This window comes from Coregonus clupeaformis, chromosome 2 (assembly GCF_020615455.1).
Source record: "Coregonus clupeaformis isolate EN_2021a chromosome 2, ASM2061545v1, whole genome shotgun sequence".
Classification (NCBI taxonomy): Eukaryota; Metazoa; Chordata; class Actinopteri; order Salmoniformes; family Salmonidae; genus Coregonus; species Coregonus clupeaformis.
Genome location: NC_059193.1, coordinates 15,943,835 through 15,962,073, shown reverse-complemented (window position 1 = coordinate 15,962,073; position 18,239 = coordinate 15,943,835). Strand labels below are relative to the sequence as shown.

The window sequence follows — 18,239 nt, the reverse complement described above, 5'->3', positions numbered from 1 at the left end:
GTAGGAACAGAAGGTATCCATCAACATCAGGTCTATCAGTCTATATGTAGGAACAGAAGGTATCCATCAACGTCATGTCTATCAGTCTATATGTAGGAACAGAAGGTATCCATCAACATCAGGTCTATCAGTCTATATGTAGGAACAGAAGGTATCCATCAACATCAGGTCTATCAGTCTATATGTAGGAACATAAGGTATCCATTAACATCAGGGCTATCAGCCTACATGTAGGAACAGAAGGTATCCATTAACATCAGGGCTATCAGTCTATAGTCAGAGCAGAAGGTATTCATCAACATCAGGTCTATCAGTCTATATGTAGGAACAGAAGGTATCCATCAACATCAGGTCTATCAGTCTAAAGTCAGAGCAGAACGTATCCATCAACATCAGGTCTGTCAGCAATATGTAGGAACAGAAGGTATCCATCAACATCAGGGCTATCAGTCTATAGTCAGAACAGAATGTATCCATCAACATCAGGTCTATCAGTCTGTATGTAGGAATATAAGGTATCCATTAACAGCAGGTCTATTAGTCTATATGTAGGAACAGAAGGTATCCATCAACATCAGGTCTATCAGTCTATAGTCAGAGCAGAAGGTATCCATCAACATCAGGTCTATCAGTCTATATGTAGGAACATAAGGTATCCATCAACATCAGGTATATCAGTCTATATGTAGGGACAGAAGGTATCCATCAACATCAGGTATATCAGTCTATATGTAGGAACAGAATGTATCCATCAACATCAGGGCTATCAGTCTATATGTAGGAACAGAAGGTATCCATCAACATCAGGTCTATCAGTCTATATGTAGGAACAGAAGGTATTGTGATGTCACGAGAGGCTACACAGCTTTCAGCGGGATTGCTCAAGTAGTGCAAGGAGACCAGGTTCAATCAAAACAAGGATTTTATTATAGGTCTTGGGAAATTAACGAAAATATAACAAAATTCTGTTCTCTTGTGGCTCTTTAAGGGTTAACAGTTCAGGGATGTCTCTTCCACATCCAAAATCATAATTCTCTACCGCTCAGATAACTTTTCCCCAGCCTTACTGTAGTCCACGTTGCAGCTAGTGGCCAACCCAGCAAAAGTCCTTCCAAATGTCTCTCACGTATTTCCACAGGTGCATATATCCAAAGGTGAGTATTTCCCCAAAGGTAAGTATCTCCAAATCCTTATATTCCTCATGGAAGTGGACGTGCAGCACTCTTGTCCTCCAGAGAGCCCAGGTTGGAGACTGTGTTTCTTCACACCCACACCTTCAGCTCATCAGCTCCTCATTTGTTTCAGCTGCGTGGGAAGATTGGCCATAGAGGGGTGGAGTTCCCGACCATACCAGCAGATGGAGCCATAGCTGTCTGGGTTTGCAGCCACCTCAGGGGGATGTAACGTCCCTCCCGGACACAGCCTCTCGTGACATCACACATCCCCCTCTCGGGACCGACGTCCTCGTCGGGTAAAGGCAGCGAAGAAGGCATCACGCCGGGAGAGGGCGTCCGCATTGCCGTGGTGCTTGCCAGCCTGCTCTCTCTTCAACTCCTCCACCTCTAGGACCAGGGACTCAGCCTCCTGTTGTCTCTCCTTGAGTTTCTTACTAGACGCATCAGCCTTGGTTTTAGCAGAGTTTAGCTTCTGTTGAGCAGCTTTCAGTTCCTTCTCTCTCTCTGCCTCCGCATTCTTCATCTTGTTCTCCAACACCTTGTACTTCTCCTCTGCCTTCTTCTGGACCTCCTTACTACTGCGCAGGGTCTCCTCACACTCCTCGATGGTCCTGCGCAGCCTCTCCAGCTCCTCCTGTTGCTTATGGAAGGAGCTCTGTTGGAGTTTAGCCTGGAGGATATCTAACTCTTCTGTCTTCATGTCTAACTGTTGCTTTAACAACGATACCTCTCAGCGGTCCCCTTCAGACCAGACAGTTCTTTGTCCAGATTCTGTAGCTCCAGTCTCTGTGTCGGTCTGGGCACCTGCCATCCCTATCAGAGCCCGGGCGGGAGTGAGTAGTCGGAGGATTGCACCGAGCCTTCCCAGCATGAGTCTTGCCTCTCCGTTTCCGAGGTACTCGGGTTATCCTCTCCTGAGACTCTCTCCAGAGTGGGTAAAAGGCTGGGCAGTCTCGTCCCAATTAGGACAGGGACGGGAGGGAATCAACCACCCCGCCGTGCGTGTGTATGGTTCCCCGTGTGCTGGTCATTGTAAGTTCAGTAATGGGGTATTCTCTGGTGTCCCCATGGACACAGGAAACTGGGAGGACTTTCCCCGGGGTCAGACACGTTGGGCCCACCAAATCCTTACGCACCAGGGTGGCCCGGCTACCAGAATCCAGTAAGGCCTCCACATCGCGGTGATTCACAGTTACCGGGCAGGTGGGGGGGTCGATCTGGGCCGCCATCTACGACTCCCAAGAGCGAGTCAAAACGGTGTGTGGGTGCTGAGCTGGAGGACTCCGCAGTGGGCATAGGTTCATCGGCTGGTTTCCCACACTGCCAGGAGATATGTCCCATCTCCCCACACCGGTCAACACTGTCGAGTTTCCCCCCTCCTGGTGTACTCTTCTTGGCCCGCCTGGTTTCTGGCTCCCCCTGGAGCCGGGATAAGTCCTGACGTGGCTGGGTTCGAGACCTTGGGGTCCTTTGGACGGGTCCTTCCCATTTGTGGTGGGGCCGCACTCCTGGGGTCTTTTCGGGAAGCATTCAGCATCTCCGCTGTGGCCTGGTACTTTTCACAGCTTCCACGGTCAGATCAGCCGTGGTCAAGGCCTGTTGACTGATGAACCGTTTTGCCTCATAAGGCAGGGCGCGTGAGGTAACGATCCACCACAACGGCCTCCACCACCGCCGCTGCTGTATTCCTCTGCGGATCCAGCCATTTCCTTGCGATTCGGACCAGTTCATGCATCTGCGCCCGAGGAGGTTGGTCTGGTTGGAAGGTCCAGCTGTGAGCGCTGGGCCATACCAAACTTTGTGAGTCCATATCTGCTGAGGATCTCAGACTTCAGGGCATCATAGTCAGTAACCTGGTCAGGGCCCAGGTCCCGGACAGCATTCAGCGATTCCCCGGTTAGAAAGGGGGCTAACAGACCAACCCACTGTTGCTTGGGCCAGGCTTCCCTAGTGGCCGTGGCCTCAAATGCATGCAGGTATGCCTCAATGTCATCGGTAGCTCCCATCTTAGATATAAAGTCACTTGCCTTTATTGGGCGGGTATTTGGACCACCTCTGTCTCTGCAACTGCAATTCCTCTGCCTTCAGAAGGTTGGCTTTCTTTTGCTCCTCCAAGAGAGCCACGTTTGCTTGCATCTGGGCTTGCTGGCCAGCAACAAGGGCTTTCAATATGTCCTCCATTTCAGTCGGCGGGGGAGCCTACGGCCAACTTGGAAAACTGGGTGATCAAACCTTCGGTATCCTCCTCTGACATGCACTATTAACGCTGAGCGTGCCTGTATTCTCCACCATCTGTGATGTCACGAGAGGCTACACAGCTTTCAGCGGGATTGCTCAAGTAGTGCAAGGAGACCAGGTTCAATCAAAACAAGGATTTTATTATAGGTCTTGGGAAATTAACGAAAATATAACAAAATTCTGTTCTCTTGTGGCTCTTTAAGGGGTTAACAGTTCAGGGATGTCTCTTCCACATCCAAAATCATAATTCTCACTCGCTCAGATAACTTTTCCCCAGCCTTACTGTAGTCCACGTTGCAGCTAGTGGCCAACCCAGCAAAAAGTCCTTCCAAATGTCTCTCACGTATTTCCACAGGTGCATATATCCAAAGGTGAGTATTTCCCAAAGGTAAGTATCTCCAAATCCTTATATTCCTCATGGAAGTGGACGTGCAGCACTCTTGTCCTCCAGAGAGCCCAGGTTGGAGACTGTGTTTCTTCACCCCCCACACCTTCAGCTCATCAGCTCCTCATTTGTTTCAGCTGCGTGGGAAGATTGGCCATAGAGGGGTGGAGTTCCCGACCATACCAGCAGATGGAGCCATAGCTGTCTGTGTTTGCAGCCACCTCAGGGGGATGTAACGTCCCTCCAGGACACAGCCTCTCGTGACATCACAGTATCCATCAACATCAGGGCTATCAGTCTATAGTCAGAGCAGAAGGTATCCATCAACATCAGGTCTATCAGTCTATAGTCAGAGCAGAAGGTATCCATCAACATCAGGTCTATCAGTCTATATGTAGGAACATAAGGTATCCATCAACTTCAGGGCTATCAGTCTATAGTCAGAGCAGAAGGTATCCATCAACATCAGGGCTATCAGTCTATAGTCAGAGCAGAAGGTATCCATCAACATCAGGTCTATCAGTCTATATGTAGGAACAGAAGGTATCCATCAACATCAGGTCTATCAGTCTATAGTCAGAACAGAAGGTATCCATCAACATCAGGTTTAGATGTCCAGGTGAATGAAGCAGTGGCCTGTTGGCACATATTCCTGTCATTTTAGCCAGGTGGCCCCTTTCCTATCCTCCAATGTTGGCCCTATTGACAGCTGAGAGCAGCTCAGAGAGCACAGTGGACTTGGTCCTGAGCCCAGCCTCCTCACAGCTTCACTGGTCAACCCGCTTTCATGCTGCCTCCCTCTGACCTGGTCATTCTGTTCATTCTATATCTACCTGACTGATATCTGCTCCACAAGGAGATAGAACAACCTCTTACCTATGTGTGTGTTCTCCCTGGCTCATGGAGTCTTGTAACCTGCCACCATGAATTCTCCCTGACTCATGGAGTCTTGTAACCTGACACCATGAATTCTCCCTGACTCATGGAGTCTTGTAACCTGACACCATGAATTCTCCCTGACTCATGGAGTCTTGTAACCTGACACCATGAACTCTCTCTGACTCATGGCGTCTTGTAACCTGCCACCATGAATTCTCCCTGACTCATGGAGTCTTGTAACCTGCCACCATGAACTCTCCCTGGCTCATGGAGTCTTGTAACCTGCCACCATGAACTCTCCCTGACTCATGGAGTCTTGTAACCTGCCACCATGAACTCTCCCTGACTCATGGTGTCTTGTAACCTGCCACCATGAACTCTCCCTGACTCATGGCGTCTTGTAACCTGACACCTTGAACTATCGCTGACTCATGGAGTCTTGTAACCTGACACCATGAACTCTCTCTGACTCATGGAGTCTTGTAACCTGCCACCATGAACTCTCCCTGACTCATGGTGTCTTGTAACCTGCCACCACGAACTCTCTCTGACTCATGGTGTCTTGTAACCTGCCACCATGAATTATCCATGGCTCATGGTGTCTTGTAACCTGCCACCATGAACTCTCTCTGACTCATGGAGTCTTGTAACCTGCCACCATGAACTCTCCCTGACTCATGGTGTCTTGTAACCTGCCACAATGAACTCTCTCTGACTCATGTAGTCTTGTAACCAGACACCATGAACTCTCTCTGACTCATGGTGTCTTGTAACCTGCCACCATGAACTCTCCCTGACTCATGGTGTCTTGTAACCTGCCACCATGAACTCTCCCTGACTCATGGAGTCTTGTAACCTGCCACCATGAACTCTCCCTGGCTCATGGAGTCTTGTAACCTGCCACCATGAATTCTCCCTGACTCATGGCGTCTTGTAACCTGCCACCATGAACTCTCTCTGACTCATGGCGTCTTGTAACCTGCCACCATGAACTCTCTCTGACTCATGGTGTCTTGTAACCTGCCACCATGAACTCTCCCTGACTCATGGAGTCTTGTAACCTGCCACCATGAACTCTCCCTGACTCATGGCGTCTTGTAACCTGCCACCATGAACTCTCTCCTGACTCATGGTGTCTTGTAACCTGCCACCATGAACTCTCCCTGACTCATGGCGTCTTGTAACCTGACACCATGAACTCTCGCTGACTCATGGAGTCTTGTAACCTGACACCATGAACTCTCTCTGACTCATGGAGTCTTGTAACCTGCCACCATGAACTCTCCCTGACTCATGGTGTCTTGTAACCTGCCACCATGAATTATCCATGGCTCATGGTGTCTTGTAACCTGCCACCATGAACTCTCTCTGACTCATGGAGTCTTGTAACCTGCCACCATGAACTCTCTCTGACTCATGGAGTCTTGTAACCTGCCACCATGAACTCTCCCTGACTCATGGAGTCTTGTAACCTGCCACCATGAACTCTCTCTGACTCATGGCATCTTGTAACCTGCCACCATGAACTCTCTCTGACTCATGGCGTCTTGTAACCTGCCACCATGAACTCTCTCTGACTCATGGTGTCTTGTAACCTGACACCATGAACTCTCCCTGACTCATGGTGTCTTGTAACCTGCCACCATGAACTCTCTCTGACTCATGGCGTCTTGTAACCTGCCTCCATGAACTCTCTCTGACTCATGGCGTCTTGTAACCTGCCACCATGAACTCTCTCTGACTCATGGTGTCTTGTAACCTGACACCATGAACTCTCGCTGACTCATGGAGTCTTGTAACCTGACACCATGAACTCTCTCTGACTCATGGCGTCTTGTAACCTGCCACCATGAACTCTCTCTGACTCATGGTGTCTTGTAACCTGCCACCATGAACTCTCTCTGACTCATGGCGTCTTGTAACCTGCCACCATGAACTCTCTCTGACTCATGGCGTCTTGTAACCTGCCACCATGAACTCTCTCTGACTCATGGTGTCTTGTAACCTGCCACCATGAACTCTCTCTGACTCATGGAGTCTTGTAACCTGCCACCATGAACTCTCTCTGACTCATGGCGTCTTGTAACCTGCCTCCATGAACTCTCTCTGACTCATGGTGTCTTGTAACCTGCCACCATGAACTCTCTCTGACTCATGGTGTCTTGTAACCTGCCACCATGAACTCTCCCTGCTCATGGCGTCGTGTAACCTGCCACCATGAACTCTCCCTGACTCATGGTGTCTTGTAACCTGCCACCATGAACTCTCTCTGACTCATGGAGTCTTGTAACCTGCCACCATGAACTCTCTCTGACTCATGGAGTCTTGTAACCTGCCACCATGAACTCTCTCTGACTCATGGTGTCTTGTAACCTGCCACCATGAACTCTCTCTGACTCATGGAGTCTTGTAACCTGCCACCATGAACTCTCTCTGACTCATGGCGTCTTGTAACCTGCCACCATGAACTCTCTCTGACTCATGGCGTCTTGTAACCTGCCACCATGAACTCTCTCTGACTCATGGTGTCTTGTAACCTGCCACCATGAACTCTCTCTGACTCATGGAGTCTTGTAACCTGCCACCATGAACTCTCTCTGACTCATGGAGTCTTGTAACCTGCCACCATGAACTCTCCCTGACTCATGGAGTCTTGTAACCTGCCACCATGAACTCTCTCTGACTCATGGTGTCTTGTAACCTGCCACCATGAACTCTCCCTGACTCATGGCGTCTTGTAACCTGCCACCATGAACTCTCCCTGACTCATGGCGTCTTGTAACCTGCCACCATGAACTCTCTCTGACTCATGGCGTCTTGTAACCTGCCACCATGAACTCTCTCTGACTCATGGAGTCTTGTAACCTGCCACCATGAACTCTCCCTGACTCATGGAGTCTTGTAACCTGCCACCATGAACTCTCTCTGACTCATGGTGTCTTGTAACCTGCCACCATGAACTCTCCCTGACTCCTGGAGTCTTGTAACCTGCCACCATGAACTCTCCCTGACTCATGGCGTCTTGTAACCTGCCACCATGAACTCTCCCTGACTCATGGTGTCTTGTAACCTGCCACCATGAACTCTCCCTGACTCATGGCGTCTTGTAACCTGACACCATGAACTCTCGCTGACTCATGGAGTCTTGTAACCTGACACCATGAACTCTCTCTGACTCATGGAGTCTTGTAACCTGCCACCATGAACTCTCCCTGACTCATGGTGTCTTGTAACCTGCCACCATGAACTCTCTCTGACTCATGGTGTCTTGTAACCTGCCACCATGAATTATCCATGGCTCATGGTGTCTTGTAACCTGCCACCATGAACTCTCTCTGACTCATGGAGTCTTGTAACCTGCCACCATGAACTCTCTCTGACTCATGGAGTCTTGTAACCTGCCACCATGAACTCTCCCTGACTCATGGAGTCTTGTAACCTGCCACCATGAACTCTCTCTGACTCATGGCGTCTTGTAACCTGCCACCATGAACTCTCTCTGACTCATGGCGTCTTGTAACCTGCCACCATGAACTCTCTCTGACTCATGGTGTCTTGTAACCTGACACCATGAACTCTCCCTGACTCATGGTGTCTTGTAACCTGCCACCATGAACTCTCTCTGACTCATGGCGTCTTGTAACCTGCCTCCATGAACTCTCTCTGACTCATGGTGTCTTGTAACTTGCCACCATGAACTCTCTCTGACTCATGGTGTCTTGTAACCTGCCACCATGAACTCTCCCTGACTCATGGAGTCTTGTAACCTGCCACCATGAACTCTCCCTGACTCATGGTGTCTTGTAACCTGCCACCATGAACTCTCTCTGACTCATGGAGTCTTGTAACCTGCCACCATGAACTCTCTCTGACTCATGGAGTCTTGTAACCTGCCACCATGAACTCTCTCTGACTCATGGTGTCTTGTAACCTGCCACCATGAACTCTCTCTGACTCATGGAGTCTTGTAACCTGCCACCATGAACTCTCGCTGACTCATGGAGTCTTGTAACCTGACACCATGAACTCTCTCTGACTCATGGCGTCTTGTAACCTGCCACCATGAACTCTCTCTGACTCATGGTGTCTTGTAACCTGCCACCATGAACTCTCTCTGACTCATGGAGTCTTGTAACCTGCCACCATGAACTCTCCCTGGCTCATGGAGTCTTGTAACCTGCCACCATGAACTCTCCTGACTCATGGAGTCTTGTAACCTGCCACCATGAACTCTCTCTGACTCATGGAGTCTTGTAACCTGCCACCATGAACTCTCCCTGACTCATGGTGTCTTGTAACCTGCCACAATGAACTCTCTCTGACTCATGTAGTCTTGTAACCAGACACCATGAACTCTCTCTGACTCATGGTGTCTTGTAACCTGCCACCATGAACTCTCGCTGACTCATGGTGTCTTGTAACCTGCCACCATGAACTCTCCCTGACTCATGGAGTCTTGTAACCTGCCACCATGAACTCTCCCTGGCTCATGGAGTCTTGTAACCTGCCACCATGAATTCTCCCTGACTCATGGCGTCTTGTAACCTGCCACCATGAACTCTCTCTGACTCATGGCGTCTTGTAACCTGCCACCATGAACTCTCTCTGACTCATGGTGTCTTGTAACCTGCCACCATGAACTCTCCCTGACTCATGGAGTCTTGTAACCTGCCACCATGAACTCTCCCTGACTCATGGCGTCTTGTAACCTGCCACCATGAACTCTCCCTGACTCATGGTGTCTTGTAACCTGCCACCATGAACTCTCCCTGACTCATGGCGTCTTGTAACCTGACACCATGAACTCTCGCTGACTCATGGAGTCTTGTAACCTGACACCATGAACTCTCTCTGACTCATGGAGTCTTGTAACCTGCCACCATGAACTCTCTCTGACTCATGGTGTCTTGTAACCTGCCACCATGAATTATCTTGACTCATGGTGTCTTGTAACCTGCCACCATGAACTCTCTCTGACTCATGGTGTCTTGTAACCTGCCACCATGAACTCTCTCTGACTCATGGAGTCTTGTAACCTGCCACCATGAACTCTCCCTGACTCATGGAGTCTTGTAACCTGCCACCATGAACTCTCTCTGACTCATGGCGTCTTGTAACCTGCCACCATGAACTCTCTCTGACTCATGGCGTCTTGTAACCTGCCACCATGAACTCTCTCTGACTCATGGTGTCTTGTAACCTGACACCATGAACTCTCCCTGACTCATGGTGTCTTGTAACCTGCCACCATGAACTCTCTCTGACTCATGGCGTCTTGTAACCTGCCTCCATGAACTCTCTCTGACTCATGGTGTCTTGTAACCTGCCACCATGAACTCTCCCTGACTCATGGCATCTTGTAACCTGACACCATGAACTCTCGCTGACTCATGGAGTCTTGTAACCTGCCACCATGAACTCTCTCTGACTCATGGAGTCTTGTAACCTGCCACCATGAACTCTCCCTGACTCATGGAGTCTTGTAACCTGCCACCATGAACTCTCTCTGACTCATGGCGTCTTGTAACCTGCCACCATGAACTCTCTCTGACTCATGGCGTCTTGTAACCTGCCACCATGAACTCTCTCTGACTCATGGTGTCTTGTAACCTGACACCATGAACTCTCCCTGACTCATGGTGTCTTGTAACCTGCCACCATGAACTCTCTCTGACTCATGGCGTCTTGTAACCTGCCTCCATGAACTCTCTCTGACTCATGGTGTCTTGTAACCTGCCACCATGAACTCTCTCTGACTCATGGTGTCTTGTAACCTGCCACCATGAACTCTCCCTGCTCATGGCGTCGTGTAACCTGCCACCATGAACTCTCCCTGACTCATGGTGTCTTGTAACCTGCCACCATGAACTCTCTCTGACTCATGGTGTCTTGTAACCTGCCACCATGAACTCCTCTCTGACTCATGGAGTCTTGTAACCTGCCACCATGAACTCTCTCTGACTCATGGTGTCTTGTAACCTGCCACCATGAACTCTCTCTGACTCATGGAGTCTTGTAACCTGCCACCATGAACTCTTCTCTGACTCATGGTGTCTTGTAACCTGCCACCATGAACTCTCTCTGACTCATGGCGTCTTGTAACCTGCCACCATGAACTCTCTCTGACTCATGGTGTCTTGTAACCTGCCACCATGAACTCTCTCTGACTCATGGAGTCTTGTAACCTGCCACCATGAACTCTCTCTGACTCATGGAGTCTTGTAACCTGCCACCATGAACTCTCCCTGACTCATGGAGTCTTGTAACCTGCCACCATGAACTCTCTCTGACTCATGGTGTCTTGTAACCTGCCACCATGAACTCTCCCCTGACTCATGGCGTCTTGTAACCTGCCACCATGAACTCTCCTGACTCATGGCGTCTTGTAACCTGCCACCATGAACTCTCTCTGACTCATGGTGTCTTGTAACCTGCCACCATGAACTCTCTCTGACTCATGGAGTCTTGTAACCTGCCACCATGAACTCTCCCTGACTCATGGAGTCTTGTAACCTGCCACCATGAACTCTCTCTGACTCATGGTGTCTTGTAACCTGCCACCATGAACTCTCCCTGACTCCTGGAGTCTTGTAACCTGCCACCATGAACTCTCCTGACTCATGGCGTCTTGTAACCTGCCACCATGAACTCTCCCTGACTCATGGTGTCTTGTAACCTGCCACCATGAACTCTCCCTGACTCATGGAGTCTTGTAACCTGACACCATGAACTCTCGCTGACTCATGGAGTCTTGTAACCTGACACCATGAACTCTCTCTGACTCATGGAGTCTTGTAACCTGCCACCATGAACTCTCCCTGACTCATGGTGTCTTGTAACCTGCCACCATGAACTCTCTCTGACTCATGGTGTCTTGTAACCTGCCACCATGAATTATCCATGGCTCATGGTGTCTTGTAACCTGCCACCATGAACTCTCTCTGACTCATGGAGTCTTGTAACCTGCCACCATGAACTCTCTCTGACTCATGGAGTCTTGTAACCTGCCACCATGAACTCTCCCTGACTCATGGAGTCTTGTAACCTGCCACCATGAACTCTCTCTGACTCATGGCGTCTTGTAACCTGCCACCATGAACTCTCTCTGACTCATGGCGTCTTGTAACCTGCCACCATGAACTCTCTCTGACTCATGGTGTCTTGTAACCTGACACCATGAACTCTCCCTGACTCATGGTGTCTTGTAACCTGCCACCATGAACTCTCTCTGACTCATGGCGTCTTGTAACCTGCCTTCATGAACTCTCTCTGACTCATGGTGTCTTGTAACTTGCCACCATGAACTCTCTTCTGACTCATGGTGTCTTGTAACCTGCCACCATGAACTCTCCCTGACTCATGGCGTCGTGTAACCTGCCACCATGAACTCTCCCTGACTCATGGTGTCTTGTAACCTGCCACCATGAACTCTCTCTGACTCATGGAGTCTTGTAACCTGCCACCATGAACTCTCTCTGACTCATGGAGTCTTGTAACCTGCCACCATGAACTCTCTCTGACTCATGGTGTCTTGTAACCTGCCACCATGAACTCTCTCTGACTCATGGAGTCTTGTAACCTGCCACCATGAACTCTCTCTGACTCATGGCGTCTTGTAACCTGCCACCATGAACTCTCTCTGACTCATGGCGTCTTGTAACCTGCCACCATGAACTCTCTCTGACTCATGGTGTCTTGTAACCTGCCACCATGAACTCTCTCTGACTCATGGAGTCTTGTAACCTGCCACCATGAACTCTCTCTGACTCATGGAGTCTTGTAACCTGCCACCATGAACTCTCCCTGACTCATGGAGTCTTGTAACCTGCCACCATGAACTCTCTCTGACTCATGGTGTCTTGTAACCTGCCACCATGAACTCCTCCCTGACTCATGGCGTCTTGTAACCTGCCACCATGAACTCTCCTGACTCATGGCGTCTTGTAACCTGCCACCATGAACTCTCTCTGACTCATGGCGTCTTGTAACCTGCCACCATGAACTCTCTCTGACTCATGGTGTCTTGTAACCTGCCACCATGAATTATCATGGCTCATGGTGTCTTGTAACCTGCCACCATGAACTCTCTCTGACTCATGGTGTCTTGTAACCTGCCACCATGAACTCTCTCTCTGACTCATGGAGTCTTGTAACCTGCCACCATGAACTCTCTCTGACTCATGGCGTCTTGTAACCTGCCACCATGAACTCTCTCTGACTCATGGCGTCTTGTAACCTGCCACCATGAACTCTCTCTGACTCATGGTGTCTTGTAACCTGCCACCATGAACTCTCTCTGACTCATGGAGTCTTGTAACCTGCCACCATGAACTCTCTCTGACTCATGGAGTCTTGTAACCTGCCACCATGAACTCTCCCTGACTCATGGAGTCTTGTAACCTGCCACCATGAACTCTCTCTGACTCATGGTGTCTTGTAACCTGCCACCATGAACTCTCCCTGACTCATGGCGTCTTGTAACCTGCCACCATGAACTCTCCCTGACTCATGGTGTCTTGTAACCTGCCACCATGAACTCTCTCTGACTCATGGCGTCTTGTAACCTGCCACCATGAACTCTCTCTGACTCATGGTGTCTTGTAACCTGCCACCATGAATTATCCATGGCTCATGGTGTCTTGTAACCTGCCACCATGAACTCTCTCTGACTCATGGTGTCTTGTAACCTGCCACCATGAACTCTCTCTGACTCATGGTGTCTTGTAACCTGCCACCATGAACTCTCCCTGACTCATGGTGTCTTGTAACCTGACACCATGAATTCTCCCTGACTCATGGTGTCTTGTAACCTGCCACCATTAACTCTCTCTGACTCATGGAGACTTGTAACCTGCCACCATGAACTCTCCCTGACTCATGGCGTCTTGTAACCTGCCACCATGAACTCTCTCTGACTCATGGTGTCTTGTAACCTGCCACCATGAACTCTCTCTGACTCATGGAGTTTTGTAACCTGCCACCATGAACTCTCCCTGACTCATGGTGTCTTGTAACCTGCCACCATGAACTCTCTCTGACTCATGGCGTCTTGTAACCTGCCACCATGAACTCTCCCTGGCTCATGGTGTCTTGTAACCTGCCACCATGAACTCTCTCTGACTCATGGTGTCTTGTAACCTGACACCATGAACTCTCCCTGACTCATGGCGTCTTGTAACCTGCCACCATGAAATCGGAAATGGAGGAAAACTAGACTCCCTGCGGACCAGTCATCTTTTCACTCCCTCCTCTCTACATTCTCTTCCTCTGTTTCCGCTGCCAAAGCCACTTTCTACCACTCTGAATTTCAAGGGTCTGCCTCTAACCCTAGGAAGCTCTTTGCCACCTTATCCTCCCTGCTGAATCCTCCTCCTCCTCCCCCTCCCTCCTCCATCTCTGTGGATGACTTCGTCAACCATTTTGAAAAGAGGTTGACGACATCCGATCCTCATTTATTAAGTCAAATGACACCGCTGGTCCTGCTCACACTGCCCTACCCTATGCTTTGACTTCTTTCTCCCCTCTCTCTCCAGATGAAATCTTGCGACTTGTGATGGCCGGCCGCCCAACAACCTGCCCGCTTGAACCTATCCCCTCCTCTCTTCTCCAGACCATTTCCGGAGACCTTCTCCCTTACCTCACCTCGCTCATCAACTCATCCTTGACCGCTGGCTATGTCCCTTCTATCTTCAAGAGAGCGAGAGTTGCACCACTCCTCAAAAGACTTACACTCGATCCCTCCGATGTCAACAACTACAGACCAGTATCCCTTCTTTCTTTTCTCTCCAAAACTCTTGAGCGTGCCGTCTCTAGCCAACTCTCCTGCTATCTCTCTCAGAATGACCTTCTTGATCCAAACCAGTCAGGTTTCAAGACTGGTCATTCAACTGAGACTGCTCTTCTCTGTGTCACGGAGGCTTTCCGCACTGCTAAAGCTAACTCTCTCTCCACTGCTCTTATCCTTCTAGACCTATCCGCTGCCTTTGATACTGTGAACCATCAGATCCTCCTCGCCACCCTCTCCACACCACGTGTCTCCGCACCACGTGCTCTCACCACTGGTGTCCCCCAGGGCTCAGTTCTAGGCCTCTCCTATTCTCTCTATACACCAAGTCACTTGGCTCTGTCATATCCTCACATGGTCTCTCCTATCATTGCTACGCAGACGACACACAATTAATTTTCTCCTTTCCCCCTTCTGATAACCAGGTGGCGATTCGCATCTCTGCATGTCTGGCAGACATATCAGTGTGATTGTCGGATCACCACCTCAAGCTGAACCTCGGCAAGACGGAGCTGCTCTTCCTCCCGGGGAAGGACTGCCCGCTCCATGATCTCGCCATCACGGTTGACAACTCCATTGTGTCCTCCTCCCAGAGTGCAAATAACCTTGTTGTGACCCTGGACAACACCCTGTCGTTCTCCGCTAACATCAAAGCGGTGACCCGATCCTGCAGGTTCATGCTCTACAACATTTGCAGAGTACGACCCTACCTTACACAGAAAGCGGCACAGGTCCTAATCCAGGCACTTGTCATCTCCCGTCTGGATTACTGCATCTTGCTGTTGGCTGGGCTCCCTGCCTGTGCCATTAAACCCCTACAATTTATCCAGAACGCTGCAGCCCGTCTGGTGTTCAACCTTCCCAAGTTCTCTCATGCCACCCCGCTCCTCTGCACACTCCACTGGCTTCCAGTTTAGGCTCGCATCTACTACAAGACCATGGTGCTTGCCTATGGAGCTGTGAGGGGAACGGCACCTCCTTACCTTCAGGCTCTGATCAGACCCTACACCCAAACGAGGGCACTACGTTCATCCACCTCTGGCCTGCTAGCTCCCCTACGGAAGCACAGTTCCCGCTCAGCCCAGTCAAAGCTATTCGCTGCTCTGGCACCCCAATGGTGGAATAAGCTCCCCCACAATGCCAGGACAGCGGAGTCACTGACCACCTTCCGGAGACACTTGAAAATCTACCTCTTTAAGGAATACCTGGAATAGTATAATAGTAATCCTTCTTCCCCCACCCCCCCCATAAAAAAAAGAAGAAGAAAAAAGTGGTCATCCCACTGGCTATCATAAGTTGAATGCACCAATTTGTAAGTCGCTCTGGATACGAGCCTCTGCTAAATGATGTAAATGAACTCTCTCTGACTCATGGTGTCTTGTAACCTGCCACCATGAACTCTCTCTGACTCATGGCGTCTTGCAACCTGCTATTATGAATGAATGTGACTGCTGCATCTCCCAGTGGTTCTGTCAGTGTCTCCATAGAGATAGATACAGCAGTGGTCTTTATTGAACACCTATTAAAGCCTGATCACTACAACCTCAGAGTGAAACCTGCACTGATGGTTTTTAAGCATTCATATAAATGCTGAGAATTTCAAATGAGGTAAAATACAAATTTGGTATTAACTTGATGACTAATGGCTGAGAGAGATTTGAATTTGGTGATTAAAGTGTCTAGACGAGCAGCTTATGTTGACAAAACAAGAAAACAATCACACAAACATTCTAAACTTGGACTTAGGGCCACAGTAAACAGGGAGGATACTATTTAGGGCCACAGTAAACAGAGAGGATACTATTTAGGGCCACAGTAAACAGAGAGAGGATCCTATTTAGGGCCACAGTAAACAGAGAGAGGATCCTATTTAGGGCCACAGTAAACAGAGAGAGGATCCTATTTTGGTCAAATCTACGAGAAAATGCACACTTTAGGCAATCAAGAAATGACCAAAAGCCTATCGATTAATACAATTATGACCAGTGGTACACTGTAAAAAAATAAAGGTGCTTTCTATATACAGTTGAAGTGGGAAGTTTACATACACTTAGGCTGGAGACATTAAAACTCGTTTTTCAACCACTCCACACATTTCTTGTTAACAAACTATAGTTTTGGCAAGTCGGTTAGGACATCTACTTTGTGCATGACACAAGTAATTTTTCCAACAATTGTTTACAGACAGATTATTTCAATTATAATTCACTGAATCACAATTCCAGTGGGTCAGAAGTTTACATACACTAAGTTGACTGTGCCTTTAAACAGCTTCAGTCTCTATGTGATTATATACAGCACCATCTCTTCAGTATCTATGTGATTATATACAGCACCATCTCTTCAGTATCTATGTGATTATATACAGCACCATCTCTTCAGTATCTATGTGATTATATACAGCACCATCTCTTCAGTATCTATGTGATTATATACAGCACCATCTCTTCAGTATCTATGTGATTATATACAGCACCATCTCTTCAGTATCTATGTGATTATATACAGCACCATCTCTTCAGTATCTATATGATTATATACAGCACCATCTCTTCAGTATCTATATGATAGGGCGGCAGGTAGCTTAGTGGTTAAGAGCGTTGTGCCAGTAACCGAAAGTTCGCTGGTTCTAATCCCCGAGCCGACTAGGTGAAAAATCTGTCGATGTGCCTTTGAGCAAGGCACTTAACCCTAATTGCTCCTGTAAGTCGCTCTGGATAAGAGCGTCTGCTAAATGACAAAAAATATATATATATATAGCGCCATCACTTCAGTATATTTTAAGAAGAACTCACCAGCAAAATCAAATCAAATCAAATTTTATTGGTCACATGCGCCGAATACAACAGGTGCAGACATTACAGTGAAATGCTTACTTACAGCCCTTAACCAACAGTGCATTTATTTTTTACAAAAAAAGTAAAAATAAAACAACAACAAAAAAAGTGTTGAGAGAAAAAAGAGCAGAAGTAAAATAAAGTGACAGTAGGGAGGCTATATATACAGGGGGGTACCGTTGCAGAGTCAATGTGCGGGGGCACCGGCTAGTTGAGGTAGTTGAGGTAATATGTACATGTGGGTAGAGTTAAAGTGACTATGCATAAATAATTAACAGAGTAGCAGCAGCGTAAAAGGGTGGGGGGGGGGGGGCAGTGCAAATAGTCCGGGTAGCCATGATTAGCTGTTCAGGAGTCTTATGGCTTGGGGGTAGAAGCTGTTGAGAAGTCTTTTGGACCTAGACTTGGCACTCCGGTACTGCTTGCCGTGCGGTAGCAGAGAGAACAGTCTATGACTAGGGTGGCTGGAGTCTTTGACAATTTTGAGGGCCTTCCTCTGACACCGCCTGGTATAGAGGTCCTGGATGGCAGGAAGCTTGGCCCCAGTGATGTACTGGGCCGTACGCACTACCCTCTGTAGTGCCTTGCGGTCGGAGGCCAAGCAGTTGCCATACCAGGCGGTGATGCAACCAGTCAGGATGCTCTCGATGGTGCAGCTGTATAATTTTTTGAGGATCTGAGGACCCATGCCAAATCTTTTCAGTTTTAGTTTTTAGCAGTTGGGTAAGTTGAGGGTGACACTTCCCCCTATGGCCTCTCCAAAGGTGATGTACCCTACGGTCCCCAAGCTGATGTAGAGGAAGGTGACGATGCCCATTCCCAGATCTAGAACCCTACTGAAACTCTGAGGCATCTGCATCTTATTCTCCAGGGGCAGGACCTGAGACATGGAGAGGAACAACGTTAGGTAACACAACATCTTACGTTGTCATTATACCTAT

At 48.9% G+C, this 18,239-nt stretch overlaps 1 pseudogene; it reads right to left on the bottom strand.

Annotated features, from left to right (window-relative positions):
• The window catches only part of LOC121585793, a 64,460-nt pseudogene that overhangs the window by 19,768 nt on the left and 26,453 nt on the right, over positions 1–18,239 (bottom strand).